A 24,773-nucleotide genomic window follows, 5' to 3' on the forward strand; every position below is an offset into this window, starting at 1 on the left:
ACGCATGGACTCACCTGAAGAGTCCCTTACTGAGGATACGGATTACGATGATGGGAAAGGTTCCCCTAGATCACCCCCTGACGATGTTTCCTTTGGGGATATCCTGGAGATTTTTGAGTCAGCAGGGTGACTGGAACTCTTCCACCCCTTCCCCGGAGGAATCCGTATTCCTACAATCTTTCCGCTCACGGCCCACTACTTCCTGGGTGACCCCTCCTGCAGATGAGTTGGTCAAATTCATCGTGCAGCAAGTGTGGAAGAGTCCGGATTCAGTAGAAGCTATCCCCAGGAGATCAGACAAGGTACTTTCTCCTCCAGAGGATCAACCTCATTGGTCGAAAGGCTTGCCAGTAGATGCTGTGGTGGTGGTGGTCACAAAAAAGGACCTGGTGGAAGAGAGTCCTGTTGTTCATCCGCCCAAAAGGGAGTCCCGGGTGGTGGACAGGTTAGGGAAGCGAGTTTTTGCTGCAGCGATCTTTGCCGTGCGTTTGCTGAATTTCCTGGCACACTTTACGAGACTCCAGAGAAACTTTAATTTCTGAACTCTCTGGTAGCCTCGCTGGTCAACTGTCGGATGGAACACGTGACAAAGTGGCTTCCCAACTTGCCATCCTTGAAGCAATTTCAATTTCCTCCATGAGGTTGCTCTCCCACACAACCGAAGGAGCAACAGGTGCTGGTGTGGTTGTCCGACATCATGCCTGGATGCACATTTCTGGCCTACCGGATTCCTTCAAGTTTTCCTTTTTTGAACACCCCTATTGAGCCCTCCGCGCTCTTTGGTTCTGAGGTCAAGGATACTTTGGCCAGGTGCGAGCAGAACAGAAAGACCTTGTCTGCCGTGGGCCTGCGCTTCTCCAAACCTCAGCATTTCTTCTCCAGGAACCAGAGGAGTGGGAAGTTGTGGCACAAGAAGTCGCAAGGTTTCTTTTGTGGCGCACATGGTGAGGACTCCTCCAGAGGCAGAGGGGGGTCCGATGGTGGAAGATGCCCCTTTAGGGGCAGAGGGGGTTACCAGAATCAGGGCTCCAGAGATTATTTCTCCGGTAGACCCTATCAGCACTCCTGAAGCATTGCCCGATTGCTTTCTTCTGGAAGCAGTTGGGGCGCATTTCTCTCTGCAACAAACAGCCTGGTCCTCCATTACCGACTATCTATGGGTGCAAAGAATTATCACCAGAGGCTATCACATTCCCCTCAAATCCTTTCCAAGACTTCAGTTCTCCCTTCCCGACGTACCACCCAGTCAAAGGGAGGAGGCAGCTTCCGAAATCAAGAAGCTTCTTCTGAAGCGAGTCATCCAACAGGTACCCCCAGATCAATGCGGATTAGGGTTCTACTCCAGACTCTTTTTGGTGCCAAAAGTGACGGGGGACTGGAGGCCCATCCTGGATCTCCGTCGTTTGAATGAGTCAGTCATACAGACCAAGTTCCGCATGGTCACTATTCAATCCATCCTTCCATTCCTTCGGGAGGGTGTGTGGATGTGCTCTCTAGATCTCCAGGATGCGTATTACCACATCAAAATGGACAAACGCTCCAGGAGACTTCTGCACTTCCGGCTGGGAGCCAATCATTTTCAATTCAGGGCCCTGCCTTTCAGTCTCTCGACTGCCCCCAGAGTGTTCACGAAATGTCTAGCAGTGATGACAGCTCACTTGAGACTTCACTGATTCCAGGTGTTCCCTTATCTGGACGATTGGCTCCTCTCCGCCCCCACCGAGCGTCAACTGACAAGGGCACTTCGCTACACTCTATCTCTGGCAGAGTCTCTGGGTATTACTATCAATTGTAAAACAGACAAACTTAATAACTATGTAAAAAATCTCTGCGAATACACCAATAAGTGCCCAAATTGCAAGACGGTAAACAAATACTGTAGCGATCAAACAACCAAAATAATATAAAATTCAAATTGTATTATGAGTTCTGAGGAAGCCCCGTTATAGTGGGTGAAAGCACTAAACTTTGGTTTATTTTAAACAATAAAATCAAGCGTTTTATATTATTTTGGTTGTTTGATCGTTTGACCGCTACAGTATTTGTTTACTGTCTTGCAGTTTGGACACTTATTGGTGTATTCGCAGAGATTTTTTACGTATTACTATCAATTGGGAAAAATCAAACCTTCAGCCCTCACAACAACTGGAACTCAGCTCAGCCTAATATCTCTTCCTCATCACAGGCGCTTAAGACTGAGAACACAAGTGCAAGTGATACTTGACTGCAGGAAAGCGTCTGCAAGGGAAGTTCTGCAGGCTCTGGGTTCCATGGCAGTAGCCATTCCCATTGTTCCATTGGCCAGACTTCATATGCGCCTGTTACAGTGGCTTCTTCAAACTCAATAGATACACAATCATCACCCCTTGAACGCAGTAATCCTCATCACCGATCTCTGCAAACAGGATCTCCTCTGGTGGATGAGAATGGACGAAAGTCTTTGGTGTCGTCCCTTTCAACCTCTTCAGCCCAACGCCATGGTGACTACGAACTCTTCCCTGATAGGGTGGGGTGGGGGGCACTTTCAGGGAAAATCTGTTCAAGGCATGTGGTCTCCCCTAGAAGTCGACTTGCATATCAGCGTTCTAGAGCTCAGAGCTGTGTTACTGGTGTTACAAGCTCTCCATCCTCCTCTTCCTCTTGGACCGATTGCTATCCAGTACAACAACATGTCTGTGGTCTGGTACATCAGCAAGCAGGGAGGGACCAGATCTTACCCCCTTTGCCGCGAAGCTATGAGAATTTGGCAGTGGGCGATAGCTTCCAACCATTTCCTGATTGCTACACACATCCCGGGGAGTTCCAACTTGATTGCGGTCAGGCTGAGCAGATGCATCCTGCTTCCTCAAGAGTGGTCTCTCAACCCAAGAGTGGCGGAGGAAATTTTCAGCCGCTGGGGCCGGCCTTGCTGTGATCTGTTTGCCTCCCCCTCCAATACGAAGTGCAGCAGCTACTTTGCCCTCTTTCCTCCGCACAGGGAGTCCCTGAGAGATGCTCTGACTCACGATTGGCCCGCGGGTCTCCTGTACGCATAGCCTCCCATCCCCTTGATACCCTTGGTCTTAAGGAAAGCTACTCGGTTGAGAAGCAGAATGATTCTCATTGCTCCATTCTGGCCTTGACAGGTTTGGTTCCCCTTCCTTCAGCCACACCTGCGCCAACCTCCTTGGATCCTGGACTTCTGTCAGGATCTCATTTCTCACCCCCAAGGGTTGTCATCTCCAAATCTGACCACGCTCAAACTGACAACTTGGTTGCTCCACTTCCGTTAGTAGCTAGGCTTGAATCGCTCTCTTCTCCGCTACGAAATATTATTTTGGCATCCCTTAAACCTTCTACCAGAAAACTTTATAAAGACAAGTGGAAATGCTTTTCCTTGTGGGCACAAGAGCTGTCTCTGGATCCTGTCTCTGTTCCAGTAGCTATGGTTCTTCAATACCTGACCGATCTTTTCCTTAACAGGGCTTCTGCATCCACGATTTGGGTGCATCTAGCTGCCATCTCCAGTTTCCATGATGGTTCAGATGGAATTCCTATTATATCTTCTCGTCTGTGTAAGACCTTTTTGAAGGGGATTTTTCATTCTAGAAATTAGGAAACCTGTGGAATCATGGAATCTGTCTAGGGTGCTTCAAACTTTGGCTCTACCTCCCTTCGAGCTGGCTGCAACCTGTGATGTGAAATTTCTGTCTTGGAAGACCTTATTTCTGGTGGCGGTTACTTCAGCCAGACGTGTATCAGAGCTGCAAGCATTATGCATTGAGTTTTTATTTGATTTTCCATAAGGACAGAGTATCACTTCGCACCAATCCCACTTTTTTTACCCAAGGTGGTTTCGGAATTCTCTATTAATTAGTCCATTGAGTTGCCTGTTTTTTCCCTAATTATACCAACAAAGGGGAATACTGTCTCCATTCCTTGGATGTCCACAGACAGTTATGTTTTTATTTGGACAAGACAAAATCATTTCGTAAGTCAGATCTGCTTTTTGTTGCCTTTGCGGGCTCTAGAATGGGATCGGCAGTGTCTAAGGTTACCTTTAAATGGCTTAGGGATTGTATCTCCTTTGTTTATTCTCTGGAGGAGGAATCAGCTCCTGGCCGCATTAAACCTCATTCCACTAGAGTTGTGGCCGCTTCTGTCACCTTTTATGCTAGGGCTTCCATGGATGATATTTGTGCAGTCACCACTTGGGCTAAACCCCATACATTACAAACTGGATCTAATCTCCAGGGGAAGAGCTGCCTTTGGCTCTGTGGTACTCCGGAATGTTTTCCATGAGAGCAACCCAGATTCTGTAATAGCTAGGGACTCTGTCCCATCAGTGAGGAATGGATGATTAACAACTACAGATAAAGAAGTTAAGTGTTACCATAACGTTCAGTCTGAGTTGTTGATCATCTTCCATTCATCACACCCCCCCAACCTTCCCCCGCCAAGGGCTCCTGGCGGATCTTTGGGTCATTTTGGTGTGTTAAGGTTTTTGCACAGAGATGGCCTCTGCCTTTATTTCTGTTTCTAATATATGTTTCTACTATATGTTCTGCAAACTCGATCTGAGGTATGGGATGAAGGGCATTGTGGGTAGTAGCGTGGCTCGTGGGTTTGGTGTATGCTAGCTTGGTATTTGGCCGACTCAGTTCCAAGGGTTCGAAAGCGTACCCCATCAGTAATGAATGGAAGAAGATCAACAACTCAGATGGAACGTTATGGTAAGACATAACTTATTTTTCTAAGCCTTTTGGTTTAAGCCCTTGAGCTTCAGACCAGTTGTTTTACATTAAGAAGGTTTGTGGTCTGCACTGTTGTGGCAGGGCAGGTAGCTTACATCCTTCTAAGTTGAGAACTGCTGATTGAAAGATCAGTGTCTGTTATTTTAAAAGTGTATTAGTTCTGGTTTAAGCACTTGGGCTTCAAGCCAGTTATTTTACATTAAGAAGGTTCGTGGTCTGCACACTTGTGGGAGGAGAGGCTGGACTCTGCCCTTCTGAGCTGGGAATTTCTGGTTAAAGGCTTATAGTGCCGTCATATTTGAACCGTTTCTTACTGAAATTGGTGCGCCTTGTTTGCTGTAGTACAGATTAGATCCAGGCCTGCTGAATCTAGCTTTGTTTGTATAACTTGAGCACTAATCCAAGCCTTTTTTGGAGAAGGTTCCCCTGCCCCCCCAGTGGCAGGAGTGTGCAGCTAGAACTGGTCTGATTGAAGACTACAGGAACAGGGCTCAGTTTTGAGATTTTTTTACTGGTTAATTGGGTAATTTGTTTAAAAGCCTTTTCTGATTGCTTGTAGTCATCTAAAGCTGTTTTAAGTGTATTTTTTACTGTTTGTAGTCGTTTAAAGCTGTTTTAAGTGTCTCTTTTACTGTTTTTGCCTTATCTTTTCAAAAAAAAATGTTTTTCCTTGTTTCCCACCTTTCTAAGCTAGTATAGTCCAGTTTTCAGGCTAGTGCTGTATTCAGGGCTGTGTTACAATTTTCTGAGTTTGCCCATACCTTACTTGGATAGAGGGAGGTTTCCTCTGTTCACCTGTGAGAGAGGGAGCTTTGAGCAGCCATCTGGAGTGGTTCCAGCCCAGAAGTTAGTAGTTTATAGGCCATTTTTGGGCTAATTTCTATCTCTTTCATTTCTTTGGTGTAAAAACTGCGTTTGCATGGTTTTGCACGTCCGGGCAGCGCCGGTTAGCTAGGGCTAAATTTATCCCGGCTCTAGCAAGTCTCCTCTTCAGTTTTTCTCTTGAAAGTAGTCTAACTCTCAACCTAAGCACTTAAAAAGCATCCTATAGTCCGGCACTTGCTCAGACCTAATAGCAAGCACTAATATACCCCGACACTTGATTGCCCAGCAGGGCAAGGCTCATTATTCACCCCTCACCAACCAAGCGACTAAGCAGCTCACCCTACTATTCAGGCATGACCAAAGGGCAATTTCAGGTATAATCTCCAGTCCAGCTGATGAACTTGGGTATCCTGAGGCAATGTTACAACTGCCTCATGTACACATACAACCCTCTCCTCCTACCACAAAACATTAACATAAGCTAGAGATGCAATTATATAGCTAAACTGGAGGCTAAGCTCTCTCCACCCAAGATTGGAACAGGCAGTTATGAGAAGAAGGTTAACACTTGCACCACACCTCCAGCCTCACATAGACATACTAAACCAGCACTGGCAAAATATACACACAAATACACAAAATCATACTCGGAGGCTCTAAATAATAACTTGCAAAAGCATCACAGACCTCCAAAGCAGACACCCAAAAAACCTGCACCTCCCGTCACAAACCAGACAACACATAAAACACAAAATCAATGTGCCGTACAGTCACAGCCCTTAAGGCGAAATAATATACCTAACACACTAGTAATAGGCGACACACTGACGTCCCACTCACTAGGCTGGACAAGGAGAAGATTACTGTTAGCTTCCTGTTGGGAGCCAGAATCCGCCACATAACACAAGCACTCAGGTCAGTCCAGAACAAGTACAAATATGACTGTCATTGTTCATGTTGGTGTGAATGACCTGAGACGTACCTCCGTGGACTACATGAAAAGAGACATGGAAGAGCTCTCTGATCATGTAGCCCAGGTGGGTATGACCCTGAGTAACATCCTGCCTTCACCAAGAATGATACCTCAGTATAAAGAAAAAAATGATCAATTTCAACAATCGGCTAATCTTCTGGTGTCATTCAAAGGGGATCCAGTGTCTGTCAGCCTGGGACGACTTGCTCGACAAGCCTCGTTGCTTCGCAAGAGACGGCTTGCACCTGTCACCCCTAGGCTTTCAAATACTGGCCAAGGCTCTTGCTGCCCCCATAGTGCCTTTTTTTAGGCAAGGCTCAAAAGTCAAACCCACCTCCGTAAACAGCACAAATAAAAAAAATGAGGGTTATGCTACTCAACGCCAGGAGTTTAAATCTCAAAATGCACGCTCTCGAAGCACTCCTCAGTATTGAGAACGTCGATATCTGTGCAGTAACTGAAACTTGGTTCAAGGCTCCACGGAGCACACCAACACTACCGGGCTACAACTCATACCAACATTTCGGCCACAGAACATGGACTGAAACACAAAAGGAGGAGGGGGTGTATCCATATTCATCAAGGATACCTACACCTCCAGGTTAGTGGTGCAGCATGATTCCTCCGAGATCATCCATGTGCAACTAACATCAGGCAAATCTGCAATGCAAATTGTGGCCTGCTACAGATCACCCTCCATGACCCCAGGACCACCACTCCGCCTTTCTGGAGACACTGGGAAACATGAAGGTCCTACCGAACACCCTGATATTGGGCAATTTCAATTACCCTACCATTAACTGGGAAAACTACTCCAGTACAAACTCCCAGGTCCAGCGCTTCCTGGAATTTATCGACTCAAAATGCCCTGGATCAGCTGGTAAACTCCACTACCAGAGGTGAAAACATATTGGACCTGGTCATCACCAACATGGGCGACAGGTGTTCCACACCAGAGGTCAACCCGTCACTGGTTAGATCAGACCATAAACTAATCACTCTGGATGTCCACACTCTACACCACTACCACCACCAACCAAGGAAACCACAGTGAAAAACTTTTCTGTAGCAAACTTTACCTTACTTAAGACAGAGGTGGTAAGTTCACAGCCCCCATGCTAAAGGATACAGTGTCTAAGATGCAGGTGCCTTTACAAATGCACTCTATGAGCACCTACAAGGATGCATGGGATCATGCCATTCCTAGCAAAACCAAGACTCACTCCCCTAAGAGAAGGAAACCAGTCTGGTGGACACCTGCCATTAACAGGCTATACAATAGAAGGAGGAAACTATTTCAGAAAAAAAGCAAATCCCAAGAAGGAAAGACATCCCTGATCAGTATCAGTAAGAAACTAAGGTCCCTCATAAAATCCTCCAAGGCTAACTTCGAAAGAAAAATAGCCAAGGATTCAAAAGATAACCACAAAGCCTTCTTTAGCTATGTCAAGAATCTAAGTGGCAACTTGCAGGTATGCTCTGAGCTAGTGCAAAATAGCACAAAATATACTGAACCTACTGATATTGCCAACATCCTGGCAGATAGATTCAGTGCAAACTTCACCCCCCTCTTACCCCCAAAAGGGCCCACAACAGTACCGGAAAAGTGTAGTGTCCCGGAAATCACAGACGCACAGGTGAAAACAGCCCTTTCAAAAGCCAAAAGCACAGCGTCAATGTGGCCAGATGGTGTCCCAGGCTGCATCTTGCAAGAACTACAGAACAAACTAACCCCCCCACCTAACACACTGTTCAACCTCAGCCTCTCCACAGACTACGTGCCCATAGAATGGCGCACAGCAACAGTTATTCCGCTCCACAAAGGAGGGGGCCACAACTGACCCTGGTAACTTATCTCCCCATAAGCCTGACTGGTCTGCAAGGCTATGGAGTTCATCATCATGGAACTCCTTAACAAAGACACTGGGAACCTCCAAACACTTGACCCGACCCAGTTCAGCTTTAAGGGCAGATCATGCCTACTAAACCTGGTTGACTTCTTTGAGACAGTCACCAAGGCCATAGATGAGGGGAAGGTAGTTCACACAGCCTACCTTGACCTCGCCAAGGCTTTTAACACCATTCCCCACTCGGGAATTATAGAAAAACTCACCAGCCTGAACATAAACCCCTACGTCACAAGATGGGTTGCCAACTGGCTTACAGACAGAACTGGCACGGTAAGAATAGCGGGCTCCAGGTCCGACTCTAAACCAGTCACAAGTGGGTCCTGAGACCCCTACTGTTCTGCATATACTTTTCAGAAGTACAGGCAAACACAGGAGGACTATGGCTAGCCAAGTTCGCCGATGACTGCAAACTGGGAGCCATAATTGACACTCTGGCTGACACGGACATTCTCCAAAGGGCCTTAATGAGAAGGACACCTGGTGTCAAAGTCATGGTCTCAAGCTTAATGCCAAAAAATGCATAGTCATCCCGTTTGGGAAAAACAAAACACCCATGAATTACCACATAGGTGGCAGCCCCCTTAATACAGAAGAGGTAATGAGATCTGGGGACCCAGGTAGATAGTAATCTCAACTTTGACAATCATATTGCCAAAGTAGTTAGGAAATCCTTCTGTGTAGCCCATCTAATTACTAAAGGGTTCGCATCTAGAAATAGAGGTTGTAGTGCCCCTCTACTCGTCACTCATCAGACCCATCATAGAGTACAATGCCCCATTTGGAATGTACCTCACAAGACACTTCCAGCAGCTGGAAAGACCACAAAAGTACCTCACCATGAGGATTACTGGCCTAAAACATATGTCTTATGCAGCCCGACTGGAAAAACTCCAGCTGTACTCAGTTGCATATCACTTACTCAGAGGTGATCTCTGCCTGACTTACAAAGCCATGTCCAACTCAATTGATGGACATGCTCCACCTAAAGAAATCCAAGTCACTGCGAACCACTCTCTCTAGTGAGCTAAACCTCGCCACAATAAATAGAACATGATGGAGGGATAGATTCCTGTCACAGAGACTCCCCATGGTTTGGAACAAAATTCCTAACTCAGGCAGAGCCCCTCACTAACACTCTTGACGAGTGGATGGGTAACAGAAAATACACCCCTGGGATCACTTCATTGGCTCTTCTTGACAGAGGCTAAGTTAATTAATCAATGGGGTGTCGAAAGCTGACACACTTTGGCTAGGCTTATAAATGCCTTCGGGCAGATAGCCTAGTACCCACCTATGAACCTATGATAAAGTTGATAATTATCGTTTGCTTCTGTGAGGAAAACTTTCAGACAGATTGGAAAGATCACTCAGCCAGTTTGGTTTGCTTCCAAATATACACCTTATTTCATGGCTGCATTAGTGCAGGAGGTTTGAGCCATTATATGTGGTTCAGGATCATGGTTGTCCAGATGTTGTTGCTCATGCTGCCTTAACAATTTTGGCAGTCTAAATAATTTCCTGTTTTCTCTGCAGATTTTTTTTGTTGTTGTTGAATTTTTATGGTAACAGTTTAAGCTTATTCTTATAGTGCCATGTTTTCTTAATTGGTAGTTTTGCCTGTATTTGGTTGCATATGTAACCTGACTAGGCATGTGCCATTTATTGTCCTTGTTGATTGATATTCTTAAGATGATTGCATACTTGTATATAGTGCCAGCTGTAACTGGTCTTTGATCAAGACCATCTCAAATCACCCAGGGTGATGATTCCTTTGTCTTATACTTTAGATTATCCCTTTTGTTTGAGTCTTGCTGCATTTTTTTTTTTTTTTGGTATACTCACATTTTTAACCGGCTTATTTTAGCCCTCCTGTAATCAATCCTTTGCCAGGTTTTCTTTCTGGAGCCTTCAGCAAGAAGGAACTGAGGAAGGCAAAGGACCATTTTCCTTCTTAGATCAATGGAAAAATGATTACTGATGTATTGATATGGCAACAGTCTCCTGAAAGTAACCACTTTTGAAATTTACCTTTGGAAAGCCACATGGTGGCTGAATGTTTTGCACACTGTGCTTTGCAGATTAATCCTTTCATCTTTTTAAAGTTACTGTGATAGGTTAGTTATTTGATTCCTTGCCCGTTTTTGTATGCACTTATTCTTCAGTTTCAAGACTTGTACCTTGCCTTTTGTATCTGCTTTTATTTATTTTGTACCTTGCCTTTTGTATCTGCTTGCTTTTATTTATTTTATACTATTAGGACTTGTCTTGAAATGCTTTCTGTAGTGATTGTGTATCAGGGTGGAGAACTGAAGGGTTTGTCAGGGAACCTTATTCTTTGTTTAATGGAGATATTGTTAAACAGAATTCATTGATGAGGCACTTGCATTTTATCTGTTTAGTCCTTGAAGTTGTAGGTGGCTTGGGAATATCTTTTTTCAAATGTCTACATTTCTTATATGTTGTTTTGCAAAGGTTAGCTTCTGCTGTGAGATATTTTTTTTTTTTGTAATCTTAGTCTTGAGTAGTGAAAGATTAATTTCTTTAGACACTAACGTAAGAAGCACTTGAAATGTGTAGATTTTTTAGAAATAATTAGTATTCATTTTCTTTCTAGTAATAAAAACTTGATTAATGTTGCTATGTAATATAAGAATTTTTACATTTCACCCTTTTGTTCTTTTCTAGATTTTCTACAGTTGTGTGTTTTGTTGAATTGATTTCATATCAAGGTAAGGTTGTTGAAAGATGTTGTAGTTCTATAGCAGTTCAGAAGTTTGAATGTATGTGTACTGTACTGTTTAGATTGAAGAAGTTGGCAAATTCTTAACTGTTGTGTGTATTGGGCTGTTGTTTCAAAGGGACGTTTTCCATGGGTAACTACTAAAAGATTAGCAGGTGTAGTGAGAACATGCATATTGCAGGTTACGTATATGATGTTCTTCGTGTTTCACTGTTGCAGTCATTACATTTGGGTTATCCTGGTGGCAGGTTGCCCTCAGTCGGCCTGAATTCCAAAGTCTTGGGTCCTGCGTCGGCTGCTGTTGCCTCTTCCCTGACGTCAGGGGTAAAAAGATGCAGCCGACACCATTTTCTTCAGTCTTTCTTGCTGTGCGGTGCCCGAAGCAGAAGCAGTTCGCAAGTGCCGGTCAGCCGACTCCTGAGATTTTCGTGTTCGAGTTTCAGATCCGAAGTCTTCATTAAAAGCTAAGTACCCCGTTGGGGAAACTTTTTTCTTGCTCCAGACCAATGTCAGAAAAAGTTAATAATTGTATTTCTTGTGGGAAGCAAATACCTCATAAGGACTTTCATTCTTACTGTATTCCTTGCCTACGCCCTGACCACGACGTTTCTAGTTGTTGATTTTGTGCTAGATTTAACCAACGCACTATTAAGCGTCGGTACGATTTTGCATTAAGCTATTTTGGGTGAAGATTTTAATTATACAATGTCGTCGGATAGCCATCCGACTACCGGAGTTCACAAAAAACGCAAAGAAAAAGACAGGCAACTGAGGTCCAAAACCGACGAAGCTTCTCCTAAGCAAGTCACCGGTTTTCAGTGAGGTGCTTTCGCAGCCCCTGATGACTTTAGAGTCGCAGACCGTTACAGACTCCCACGTGGAGTTGGCCAGGCCGCTGGAAACTCAAAGTATTGGACCCTCGGAGATTGTTCCCTCAGATGGGTCCGGAGCCGCTGATCAGGCATCAGCTTCTGAGGGTGTATTCAGACCTAAACAATTATACATTAAACTGGCTTCAAAGGCAAAGACTAAAACACCTATAAAGGCAAAGAAACAAGTTCACCAGTCACATGGACAGGCCTCCATGCCCAAAAAACAGATGCTCAAAATGGCCGAAGACTTAATTACCTTGATCAGGGGTTCCCATCCCCCTCCTGATAAGGGTTCCCATCCCCCTCCTGATAAGAGGCCTAGGCAAGAGACAGACTATGAATCTTCAGATCAGGTTTCCATTTCTTCAGATTCCTCTTCTGATCAGGAATATTCTCTTCCCCCCTATGAGGATTCTGATGCTGAAGAATCAATTCCTTCAGCTTCTCCTCCTGAGGACTACTCTTTTGGGGAAACCTTGCATACCATGAGGGGAGCACTTCCACTGGGAGAGCCAAGATTTTTCAGAATCTAAGAAGGGGCTCAGAGACTTCATTTTACTACCTCAACACAGGTCTCTAGCTATTCCACCTGTGTTAGATATTGCAGATGTGTTTTCAGAGTCTAGTCTGACCCCTGACTCCTTACCTCCAGCTCCTGTTAAGCCGGACAGATACTACAGGGTCTTCCTGACTCACATAAATTTATTTTCAAAAACCCTACTGCAGACCCAGAAACTATTTCTCAGGGTCCCACAGTGGTCAAGGCTTCCACTGCAAAAAACCCTACCCCCTCTGACAGGGATTCTAGGGCACTGGATAGCTGGGGAAAAAAGATTTACACATCTGCTACTTTAGCTAGAAGTGCCTTAAATTGCCAGTTTCATATGCTCAAATATCAGCAATATATCATGACATTGCTTAAACAGAAAATGATGGTACATTCTGAATGTGCAGAAAACAAAGAAATGCAGGATTTATTGCATGCAGCTGAACAAGTTAGAAAGCATATTTTGCAGTGTGGTTTTGATTCTCTGGAGGCCTCCTACAGGGCTGCTGTTATGGGTTCTGTCATTAGGAGGCATGCTTGGTTAAAGGAACAAAACCTGCCTGATCATGTTAAAGCAAAATTATTAGATGCTCCATTACAACATAATACCTTGTTTGGTGTTAAGGCAGAAGAGGTGTTAGAAATGGAGGACAAAGCTAAATCTATGCAAACGGACAAGGATTTCTTACAGGTACAGCCACCTAGATTTAACAGACACTGGCCTACAAAGAATTGGTCCTTTCCAGTCTCAGACAGACCACAAAGGGGCAGATCACAGCCGCAAGGTTCCTACAGGTCTAAGCAATAGGGTGCTTCTACCTCCAAAGATGGAGAAGACAAATCACAACCATACAGGAAACAGTCCCAATGACTTCCCCCTGCCTGCACCAAGCATTTATCTTCTGGCAGCACCCTTAGGGGGAAAACTAACACTTTTTTCTCAAAATTGGCACATTATAACCCAGGATAAATGGGTTCTAGACATAGTGTCACAAGGATATAAGTTTCACTTCCATACCCTGCCAAGGGCAAACGGTTGGCCAGACCTGCCAAAAAATCAATGGGCAGAGGCTCAAAAACAAGTCACAGCTCTCATGGACATGAGGGCTATTCAACAAGTGCCACCGCAAGAGCAGGGACAAGGATTTTACTCAAGACTGTTATTGGTACCCAGAAAGGACAAAGCATGGTGACCAATACTGGACCTATCTATTCTAAACACTTTTCTGGATATACCAAAATTCAAGATGTTGACCTTGCAGCAGCTTCTGCCCATGCTGGGCAGCAAGGCTTGGCTCGTGACCTTAGACCTAAAAGAGGCATACCTGCATGCCCCAATCAGACAATCATGCAGAAGATACCCCAGATTCAAGGCTGGCTCAAAGCATTACCAATTCTACTGCTTATCTACTGCGCCCAGTGTCTTCACGAAGTGCCTGGCACCAGTAATTGCTTACTGCAGACAAAGAGGAATACAAATATATCCTTACTTGGATGACTGCCTCATACAAGCAGAGAACAAGGACATTCTACTTCAGCATCTGACGTTTGTGAAAATACTTTTAACATGCCTAGGGTACACAGTCAACAAAAATAAATCAAAACTCATACCCTCTCAAGAGATAATATTCCTTGGTGCAAGCTTAAATACAACTGCCCAGATGGCTTATCTCACTCCAGACAAACAAAGACAACTGACTACCTATTTCAAGGAACTGACAACAAAGGCCCAGTTATCTGCAAGAAAAATTCTGCAGGCTTTGGGCTTCATGGCATCCTGCATCTTACTAATTCCATATGCAGGACTGCATATGAGGAAAATTCAATGGTACCTAAAAAGTGTATTGACACAACATTGCCACAGCCTGGAAACGATGATTACTCTCATTCCCTGCCTGCAACAGGAGTTTCGATGGTGGGCAAAGGCTTGTCACCAAAACAAGGGACAGCCATTCTCACTACCCCCAGCCAAGCAGAGCCTAACGACGGATGCTTCAGATTATGCCTGGGGGGCACACATGGCAGGAAGAGGCATTCAGGTCGCTTGGTCCACAAACCAAAAGCATCTACATATCAATCAAAAAGACATGCTAGCTGTTCAAAATGCCCTGACAGCCTTCAAGGGCCTACTTCATCTGGGACAACTACTGATAAAGACAGACAACACCACGGTCATGTGGTACATAAACAAGCAGGGGGGCACTCATTCTTACCCCCTTTGCAGACAAGCCATGGCTTTATGGGACACAGCAGTGACTTACCAAGTCCATCTACAGGCACAATTCCTGCCAGGAAAGGAAAATACTCTGGCAGACGAACTAAGCAGAAACCTCGTGGATCCCCACGAGTGGCATCTGGATCCACAAGTCTTCAGCATGATAACAAAGAAATGGGGACGCCCGGACATAGATCTGTTTGCCTCCCCTCACAACAATCAACTAAAAAGGTTCTGCACAAGGACCTATCACAGACAAGCTTGGAAAGTGGACACCTTATCTTTCAACTGGACAAACCTATCAGTATATGCCTTTCCTCCACTGCTTCTCCTCCCCAAGGTACTCCTGAAGGTCAGACAGGAGAAACCAAAAATGATTCTGATTGCCCCAGACTGGTCACGCCAGTACTGGTATCCGAGCTTAAGGAACTTGTCCCAATGCCCAGCCTGGACCTTATCTACTGTCCCAGCAAAACAATCAGATTCTGCACAGCCAACTCAAGACCCTAAACCTGGCAGCATGGCGGATAATGTAGCCATACAAGCCACACCTCTCGGTAAAGCTGTGATGGATGTCATTTTAGAAGCCAGAAGGCCTAGTACTAGAAAATCCTATGCTGGGAAATGGAAGAGATTTTGTGCTTGGAACCAAGCTCAAGGAACTGATACAGCTGTCCCAAATATTCCTCAGATTTTGCAATACTGAACTGAGATGCTGGACAAAGGCCTATCTTTTTCATCAATTAAAATCCATGTCTTTGCCATTTCGGCTCATTACAATACAGAGCCACCACTCTTTTCTCATTCTTTATCAAGGCATTACCTCAGAGGAGCCAAAAACTTAAGGCCTCCAAGAAGAACGCCAATACCTGTGTGGGACCTCAACTATGTCTTGGAAAAAACTCACCTTACCTCCTTTTGAGCCAGCTGCTACTGCGGATATAAAGTTCTTATCTTGGAAAACAGCTTTGTTCCTAGCAATAACTTCTGCAAGACTAGTTTCAGAGCTACAGGCTCTCATGGCTGTGGAACCCTTTATCATTTTTTATCCCGACAGGGTCAATCTGAGAACAAACCCTACATTTATGCTTAAGGTGGTATCCAGTGTAGCCCTTAACCAAACTATTCATTTGCCAACTTTTTATCCAAATCCACAGAACAAGGAGGAGAAAATTCTGCATTCTTTGGACGTACACAGACAACTTAGATTCTACTTGGACAAAACTAAAGTTTTCAGAAAGACAAAACAATTACTAGTGGCATATGCCGCAGCATCACAAGGAAAGGCTATCTCCAAGCAGACTATTTCAAAGTGGATAGGTCACTGCATTCGTTTCTGCTACTCACAGCATGGCAAACCAGTGCCTAAGGGCATTAGGCCACATTCAACCAGAGTTGCAGCCACTTCTGCAGCTTTTCTTAGTGGAGTACCAACCAAAGACATTTTAGAGGCTGCAACTTGGAGTTCAGTACATACCTTTACAAAACATCTGCCTCTTTAATCTAAGTCCAGGGCAGGTTTTGCCACTGCAGTTCTGCAGGGCCTCATAGCCGCTCCTAATGCTGTTTAGCTCCAGCCCCCCAACCATAGCTTTGGGACTCAACCCAAATGTAATGACTGCAACAGTGAAACATGAAGAACATAGTACAGTTGTGTACACTTACCATAAATGTAGATGTTCGAGTGTATTCTCTGTTGCAGTCCAGGTTACCCTCCTGCCATCCCCCTTATTTTTGCTGGAACTTATCTTTACTTCTCTATTCTATACAACCTAGGTGGTGTATTTACTTATAGATGAAGGTAAAGCTTATTTTGGTGCATGTATGTTTTATTTACATATTTTTAGCCTACCTATTTGGGGGCACCTGACATCTCGGGCAAGAAAAACTGAAGAAAATGGTGTCGGCTGCATCTTTTGTACCCCTGACAACCTGATGTCAGGGAAGAGGTGACAGCAACCGATGCAGGACCCAAGACTTTGGAATTCAGGCTGACTGAGGGCAACCTGCCAGCAGGATAACCCAAATGTATTGACTGCAACAGTGAATACTACATTTATGGTACGTGTACACAACTGTACTTTTCATTTACGTCAGTTGCTATATTATGTTATACATAAAGTACAAAGCTTGTGCAGTACACAAATATAAACATAGCTGCTGTCTGATTTATTCCAGGAGTGACTTTTTGCCCTTCCATGTGGTTACAGGTATCAGTTTGTTTCAAAGCCATTTTATGTCTCTTCTTGCTGGTAACTTCGTTTGGATAAACATTTCTGATGGGTTTGGTAGATGAATGTGTAGTGGTTTCATCATCTATAGGAAGTGATTGAAAGTATTTCAGTCTTCATTAGTATGTATGTGATACTGTCCTTTTGCTTTTGCATAAAGTTTGTGTGGACAGCACCCAGATTTCAGCACTGTATCTTTCTTGCATTGTTTTCCGTTAAGGAACACGTGATGTAACATTATTGGCACAGTAGATTTCTGTTTTAACTGACTGTGTTGTCATCCTAGGTTCAGAATTCTGTTCCTTTGATCTGGTCTCATGAGAAACAGGGATAAAGCCCTTACTATGCTGTAGGTGACCTGTGTTTTACTGGTGGCACAGGGGCTGGAGGGATCGAATGGGGGTAGACTGAAGTAAGCACCTGATGACAGTTTACCCATCTGTGTGTGTGTGTGTGGGGGGGGCTGCAACTTTAGTAACTTTGCAAGTACCTTGCTAGAAGTTATGTACTGCTTGGTCAGGAGGTTGCACTTGCACAGAAGGATGTATGTACCTCTGGTAGGCAACAGCTCTAAAGCTCATTAGGCTGTTGTGGAGTGGTAGTGGGATAGGGCCCTCTCCCTGGCAGCAGTATGTTGCTGCACCTTTTTCCTTGATGATCTCACTGGTCATGGACATGGGTCACGGCTGAGCCTAAGGGGGAGACTAAGGTGTGTCTAGTTAGGTGGGCTGCAGGAAGGGGGTGGTGGTAATTAAGAAAATCATGTTAATTTGGTTGTCTGTTGTGGCAATAAAACAAACATAAACCATCCTGCATCCTGCACTCCTTGCTTAAAAGCCATTTTTTTCTGATCAGTAAACATTCTGGCTTGAGTTGCTAAATGAGCAGAAGGGTACAGTACATATTAGTTTGTGACATGCATTTGAAAAGAGCACTAGTTAACACACATGCAAAACAAAAAGAAAAAAAAAAAACAGAATTGTGGTGAAGCTGTAACAGGGATACCAAGCATGAGGCACTCCTCAGTATGGAGAAAATCGATATATGTGCAGTAACAGAAACCTGGTTTAAGGCTCCAGAGAGCACCCCAGCACTACCAGGCGACAGCTTATACCATACATTTCGGCCACAGAACCCAGACCGAAATACAAAAGACGGGGGTGTATCCATATTCATCAAGGATACTCACACCTCCAGGTTAGTGGCACAGCACGATGCCTTAGAGATCATCCACATGCAACTACAACGGGAAAAACTGCAACTTAAATTGTAGCTTACTACAGATCACCCACCATGTCCCAGGACCCCCATTCCACGTTTCTGGTAACACTGAGAAACATAAAGGTCCTACCAAACACCCTAATATTGGGTGATTTCAGTTACCCAAACATTAACTGGGAGAACTACTCAAGTACTAACTCCCTTGCCCAACATTTCGTAGAGTTTATAAACTCAAACGCCCTGGATCAGCTGGTCAACACTCTCACCAGAGGTGACAACATATTGGAACTGGTCATCACCAACATGGGTGACTTGTGTTCCACACCGGAGGTCAACCCCTCACTGGCTAGATCTGGTCATAAACAAATCATTCTGGATATCCACATTCCGCCCCCACCCCCGGTCAAGGAAACCACTGTGAAAAACTTTTCAAAAGCAAACTTCACGTTACTTAAGACCGAGGTGGAAAGTTTCAAAGCCCCCATGCTAAAGGATAACGCTGTCCAAGCTGCAAAATCCTTTACTAATGCATTCTACGGGCACCTACAAGAATGCATGGATCGTGCTATCCAAAGCAAAACCAAGACTCACTCCTCCAAGAAAAGGAAACCAGTCTGGTGGACCCCTACCATAAACAAGCTATACAACAGAAGGAGGAAACTAGTACAGAAAAGAGTAAAATCCCAAGAAGGGAAGACATCCTTGATCAGTATCAACAAGAAACCACGATCCCTCATAAAATTATCCAAGGCTAGCTTCGAAAGAAAAATTGCCAAGGACTCCAAAGATAACCACAAGGCATTCTTTAGCTATATCAAGAATCTAAGTGGCAATGCTCAGATCTGCTCGGAGTTCGTGCAGAATGGCACAAAATACACTGAACCGACCATAATTGCCAACATCCTGGCAGACAAGTTCAGTGCAAACTTCACCCCCCTCTCACCCCCAAAATGGACCGTAACTATACGAGAAGAATGTAGAGCTCTTGAAATCAGACACTCGGGTTAAAACAGTCCTCTCCAAAGCCAAAAACACAGCATCAATGGGATCGGACGGTGTCCCAGGCTGCATCCTATACAAGCTCAAAGACGAACTAACCCCTCACCTCAACACACTGTTCAAACTCAGCCTCTCCACAGGCTATGTACCCATAGAGTGGTGCACAGCAACGGTTATTCTGCTTCACAAAGGTGGAGCCACAGCAGACCGTGGGAACTATCGCCCTATAAGCCTGACTAGCTTGGTCTGCAAGGCTGTGGAACACATAATCATGGAACTCATTAACAGAGATATTGGGAACCTCCAAACACTGGACCCTACCCAGTTCAGCTTTGTTAAGACCAGATCATGCCTCCTATACCTGGTGGACTTTTTTGAGACAGTTACCAAGGCTATAGACTAGGGAAAGGTGGTACATAGCCTACCTAGATCTCGCAAAGGCCTTCGACACCATTCACCATTCTGGTATTATAGACAAGCTCACCAGCCTGAACATAAACCCCTATGTCACAAGATGGGTTGCCAACTGGCTCATGGACAGAACCCACATGGTGAGAGTTGTGGGAGCTAGGTCCGACTCTAAACAGGTTACAAGTGGCGTTCCCCAGGGCTCAGTCCTAGGACCCCTCCTGTTCGGCATATACTTCTCAGAGGTACAGGCCAACACAGGAGGACTATGGCTGACCAAATTCGCAGACTACTGCAAACTAGGGGCTATAACTGACTCTCTGGCTGACACAGACATCCTTCAAAAGGGTCTCACTGAGATGGATACCTGGTGTCAATATCATGGCCTCAAGCTAAATGCCAAAAAGTGCATAGTCATCCCCTTTGGAAAAAACAAAGTACCCACAAACTACCACATAGGTGGTAGTCCCCTAAATACGGAAGACGTAATAAGGGGACCCAAGTAGATAGTAATCTCTCCTTTGATAATCACATTGCCAAAGTGGTTAGAACATACTTTTATGTTGCCCACCTAATCACAAAAGGGTTCGCATCCAGATCCAAAGAGGTCATTGTGCCCCTCTACTTATCAGACCCATCATAGAGTATAATGCCCCATTTGGGATGTACCTTACAAGACACCTGCAACAGCTGGAAAGACCACAGAAGTACCTCACCAAGAGGATCACTGGCCTCAAACAGATGCCCTATGCAGCTCGACTGAAGAAACACCAGCTGTACTCTGTTGCATACCACCTACTCAGAGGTGATCTCTGCCTGACATACAAGGCCATGTCCAACCCAGAATGGATGGACATGCTCCACCTAAAGAAAACCATATCCCCTTGAGCCACTCGCTCTAGGGATCTAAACCTCACCACAACAATAAATAGGATGTGCTGGAGGGATAGATTCATAGGTTCATAGGTTCGTACTAGGCTATCTGCCCTAGGGCATTTATAAGCCTAGCCAGAGTGTATGTGGCTTACACCACCCCTTAGGATGAGAATACTACGCCCTTTTAGGGTTTAGTTTACTATGCCTCTGTCTAGTAGTGACAGAGAGATGACCCCCGGGGTAAACCTACGATTTCCCATCCACTCGTCGAGATTTCTCTTGAAACAGAGTCAGTGAGGGGCTCTGCCTAACATGGACTGGGATTCTGTTCCAGAGTGTAGGGAGCCTCTGGGTTATGAATCTGTCCCTCCAGCACGTTCTGTTTATTTCTGTGTTGAGGTTTAAGTCACTTGTTCTCGTGGCTCTGATGGATTTGGATTTTTTGAGGTGGAGCATGTCCATTAATTCAGGATTGGACATGGCCTTGTACGTCAGGCACAGATCACCTCTGATTCCTGTCCCAGAGACTTCCCATGCTTTGGAACAAGATTCCAGTCTACATTAGGCAGAGCTCCTCACTAACATTCTTCAAGAGAAACCTTGACGAGTGGATGGTAAACGGAAAGTTTACCCTGAGGATCACTTCAGTGGCTCTGCTGGACAGAGGCACAGGGAACTAATCTAAGGGGGTGGCGAAAGCCAACACATTCTGGCTAGGCTTATAAAAGCCTTCAGTCAGATGGCCTATTACCTACCTATGAACCGATGAGTCACCACCTCAAAATTAAACTGTGGAAAAACATGTTTGTTGGGTATGTGTTTTTGTGTTTGCAGTCCAGATAGTAAAGTATTCAGGTATGCTGAACTATGTTACCTTGCTACTCCATTTTAAAAATAGATTGCTTAGAAAGGAGAACAACATTCCATTTTCAGACTCTTAATGTCTACTTTCACAGGTTAGCTTTCTTTGTATTGTGCAAGTGACCTAGTTTGCCAGCAGCTTGCTTCCTGACACCCCCCCCCCCATTTCTATGGACAAAATACTGGCAACTGCCTCAGATTAGAGGTGGTGGTCAGGGAAATTACACATCCAAATACTGTCTTTTTTTGTTTTATTTATTTTTGTCACTGCCACCCCTGACGTAAGGCTGTCAAAATTGCCATCTGCTAATAGTCCCATCCTCACATATACCACTTCACACACAATGGTTCCCAGGTTTGATGTGCACCAGGAGGACCTGACTTCCAGTAGAGCTGTATGTATGGGAGTTTGTCAGTTTCGTGCGTAGGTTCTCTTAGAGGTAGTGGGCTGGTATATACATTGAGTAGGATAGAGACAGGTGTGAGGCGTTGCCATACCGTTGCTTGCAGTGGGCTTTTCTGATGTTCATCGTGTTACCCTGCTGCAGTCATCACACTTGGGTTATCCTGTCGTCAGGCGGTCCCGCAGTCAGCCTGAATTCCAGTCTTGGTCCGGCGTCGGTTGCTGTCGCTTCTTCCCTGACGTCAGTGCGCCAGGGGTATATAAGAGGCATCCAGTGCCATTTTCTTCAGTCTTTCTTGCTGCGCGGTGCCCGAAGCAGAAGCAGTTCGCAAGTGCCGGTCGGCCGACACCTGAGATTTTCAAATCGAGTTTCAGTCCGAAGTCTTCAAAGCTAAGTACCCCATTGGGGAACCTTTTCTTGCCTCAGTCCGATGTCAGAAAAAGTTAACAATTGCATTTCTTGTGGGAAGCAAATACCTCATAAGGACTTTCATTCTTATTGTATACCTCGCCTAGGCCCAGACCACGACGTCACTGGTTGTCGGTTTTGTGCTAGGTTCAATAAGCGAACTATAAAGCGACGCTTTGATTCCGCACGGCACTACTTCGGTAGGAAATTTAATTACTCTATGCCGTCAGAGCAACCGACTACCGGCGTGCATAAAAAATGCAAAGATAAAGACAGGCAGCCTAGATCCAAGCCAGACTCCGAGGCCTCGGCTGGGCCGGTCGCAGGTTCTCAGTGAGGCACCTACGCAGCCCCTGGATACCGCAGAATTGGAACCCCAGACCGCTTCAGATTCTCTAGCAGAGAGTTCTAGGCCGACACAGCCATTTTCTTTAGGCCCTACCGACGACATTGCAGAAGTAGAAGCCGGTGCTGTAGAAACACCTTCGGTTTCAGAAGGTGTCTTCAGACTGACTACTCTCACCATAAAATCTTATGCTAAGCTTAAGACTCCTCTAAAACCAAAAAAGACTGCACTTCAGTCTCCAGTTCAAGGCCCCATGCCTAAGAAACAAATGCTTAAAATGGCTGAAGATTTGATTTCTTTAATCAGGGGTCCCCCCCCCGACAAAAGGCCTAGACAAAAGGAGGATTATGCCTCCTCTGATCAGGTGTCTGTTTTCTCAGGCTCCTCTGAGGAACAGGATTACTCCTTTCCCCCTTATGAAGATTCTGATGCTGAAGACTCCATTCCCTCAGCTTCTCCCCCTGAAGACTTCTCCTTTGGGGAAACCTTACACACCATGAGGGAACATTTCCACTGGGAAGGTCAGGACTACTCTGACTCAAAGAAAAGGCTCCGAGAGTTTCTTTTACTCCCCCAGCACAGACCACTTTCTATCCCCCCAGTTTTAGACATTGTGGATGATGTTTACTTAGAATCTAGTCTAAATCCATATTCTCTGCCTCCTGCTCCAGCCAAACCAGATAGATACTATAGAGTGCCTGACTCGCACAAATTCCTTTACAAAAGCCCTGTTGCTGATCCAGAGAAATCTCCCATGGTCCCAAAGGGGCTAAGGCGTCTATGGCTAAAAATCTTGTACCCTCTGAAATGGACTCCAGAGCACTAGATAGGTGGGGGAAGAAGGTTTACACCTCAGCTACTCTAGCTATGAGAGCACTAAATTGTCAGTTTCACATGCTTAAATACCAGCAATTCCTAATGTCTCAAATAAAACAAAAGATGAGCACGCACCCTCAACAGTCTGAATTCAAGGAAATGCAGGATCTGTTGCATGCAGCTGAACAGATGGGCAAACATACTTTACAATGTGGATTTGATTCCTTGGAAGCTTCCTGTAGAGCAGCTGTTACTGGGTCTGTTATACGTAGGCATGCTTGGTTAAAGGAACAAACTCTGCCTGATCATGTTAAAGCAAAGTTACTAGATGCATCCTTACAGCAGGATGTCTTATTTGGGGTTAAAGCAGAAGAGATTTTAAAGAAAATGGAGGATAAGGCAAAATCTATGCAGACGGTCAAAAGATTTCTTACAGGTACAGCCCCCATGCTTCAGCAGAAATTGGCCAACAAAAATTGGTCCTTTCCAGCTTCTGACAGACCACAGAGGGGTAAATACAGGCGCCCAAGGGGCAGAGGATAAGCACAAATCCCTTACAAACCTCGACAGTGGGGCACTGCAACACAGAAGGGAGGAGAAGACAGGTCCCAAGCTACTAGAAGGCAAACACAATGACTTAAACCTCAAACTGCCAAGCAAAACTCTCTTGGCAGCTCCCTTGGGAGGAAAATTAGCACTTTTTGCAGACAACTGGCGCATCGTCACAAAGGCCAAATGGGTCCTAGACATTATCTCACAAGGATACAGATTCCTTTTCCACACCTTGCCAAGGATAAAAGGAATGCCAAACCTGCCACAAAATCAATGGGCAGAGGCACGAAAACAAATTACAGCTCTCATGGACATGAGAGCCATTCAACTGGTACCTACACAGGAGCAAGGCCAAGGATTTTACTCGAGGCTCTTTCTAGTCCCCAGAAAAGACAATGCTTGGAGACCCATTTGGACCTTTCAATTCTAAACACGTTCTTGCAAGTACCCAAATTCAGGATGCTAACACTACAGCAGCTTCTTCCCATGTTGGGCAAGAAAGCTTGGCTAGTAACGTTGGACCTCAAGGAGGCATACCTGCATGTCCCTATCAGACAAAATTGCAGACGATACCTCCGTTTCATTGCAGGTTCAACCCATTACCAATTCTCTGCACTGCCCTTTGACTTATCTACTGCACCCTGGGTCTTCACAAAATGCCTGGCGCCAGTAATTGCATACTGCAGACTAAGAGGAATTCAAATATACCCATACCTGGACGACTGCCTCATCCAAGCAGAAAGCAAGGACATTCTCTTACAACATCTGGCTTTTGTAAAACACCTTCTAAGTTGCCTAGGGTACACAGTAAACGAAAAGAAATCAAAACTAGTGCC

General features: G+C 45.0%; 1 protein-coding gene across 1 annotated transcript in view; it reads left to right on the forward strand.

The window, feature by feature from the left end:
* The window catches only part of ZNF644 (zinc finger protein 644), a 1,505,096-nt gene that overhangs the window by 277,602 nt on the left and 1,202,721 nt on the right, over positions 1-24,773 (forward strand). The window contains exon 2 of the mRNA XM_044085655.1: positions 11,127-11,170. The gene's annotated coding sequence lies outside the window, so the exon portion shown is untranslated. The remainder of the gene's footprint in view (positions 1-11,126; positions 11,171-24,773) is intronic.

The sequence above is a fragment of the Protopterus annectens genome, chromosome 10.part0 (assembly GCF_019279795.1).
Source record: "Protopterus annectens isolate FY-2018-M chromosome 10.part0, PAN1.0, whole genome shotgun sequence".
In the NCBI taxonomy this organism is placed as follows: domain Eukaryota; kingdom Metazoa; phylum Chordata; order Ceratodontiformes; family Protopteridae; genus Protopterus; species Protopterus annectens.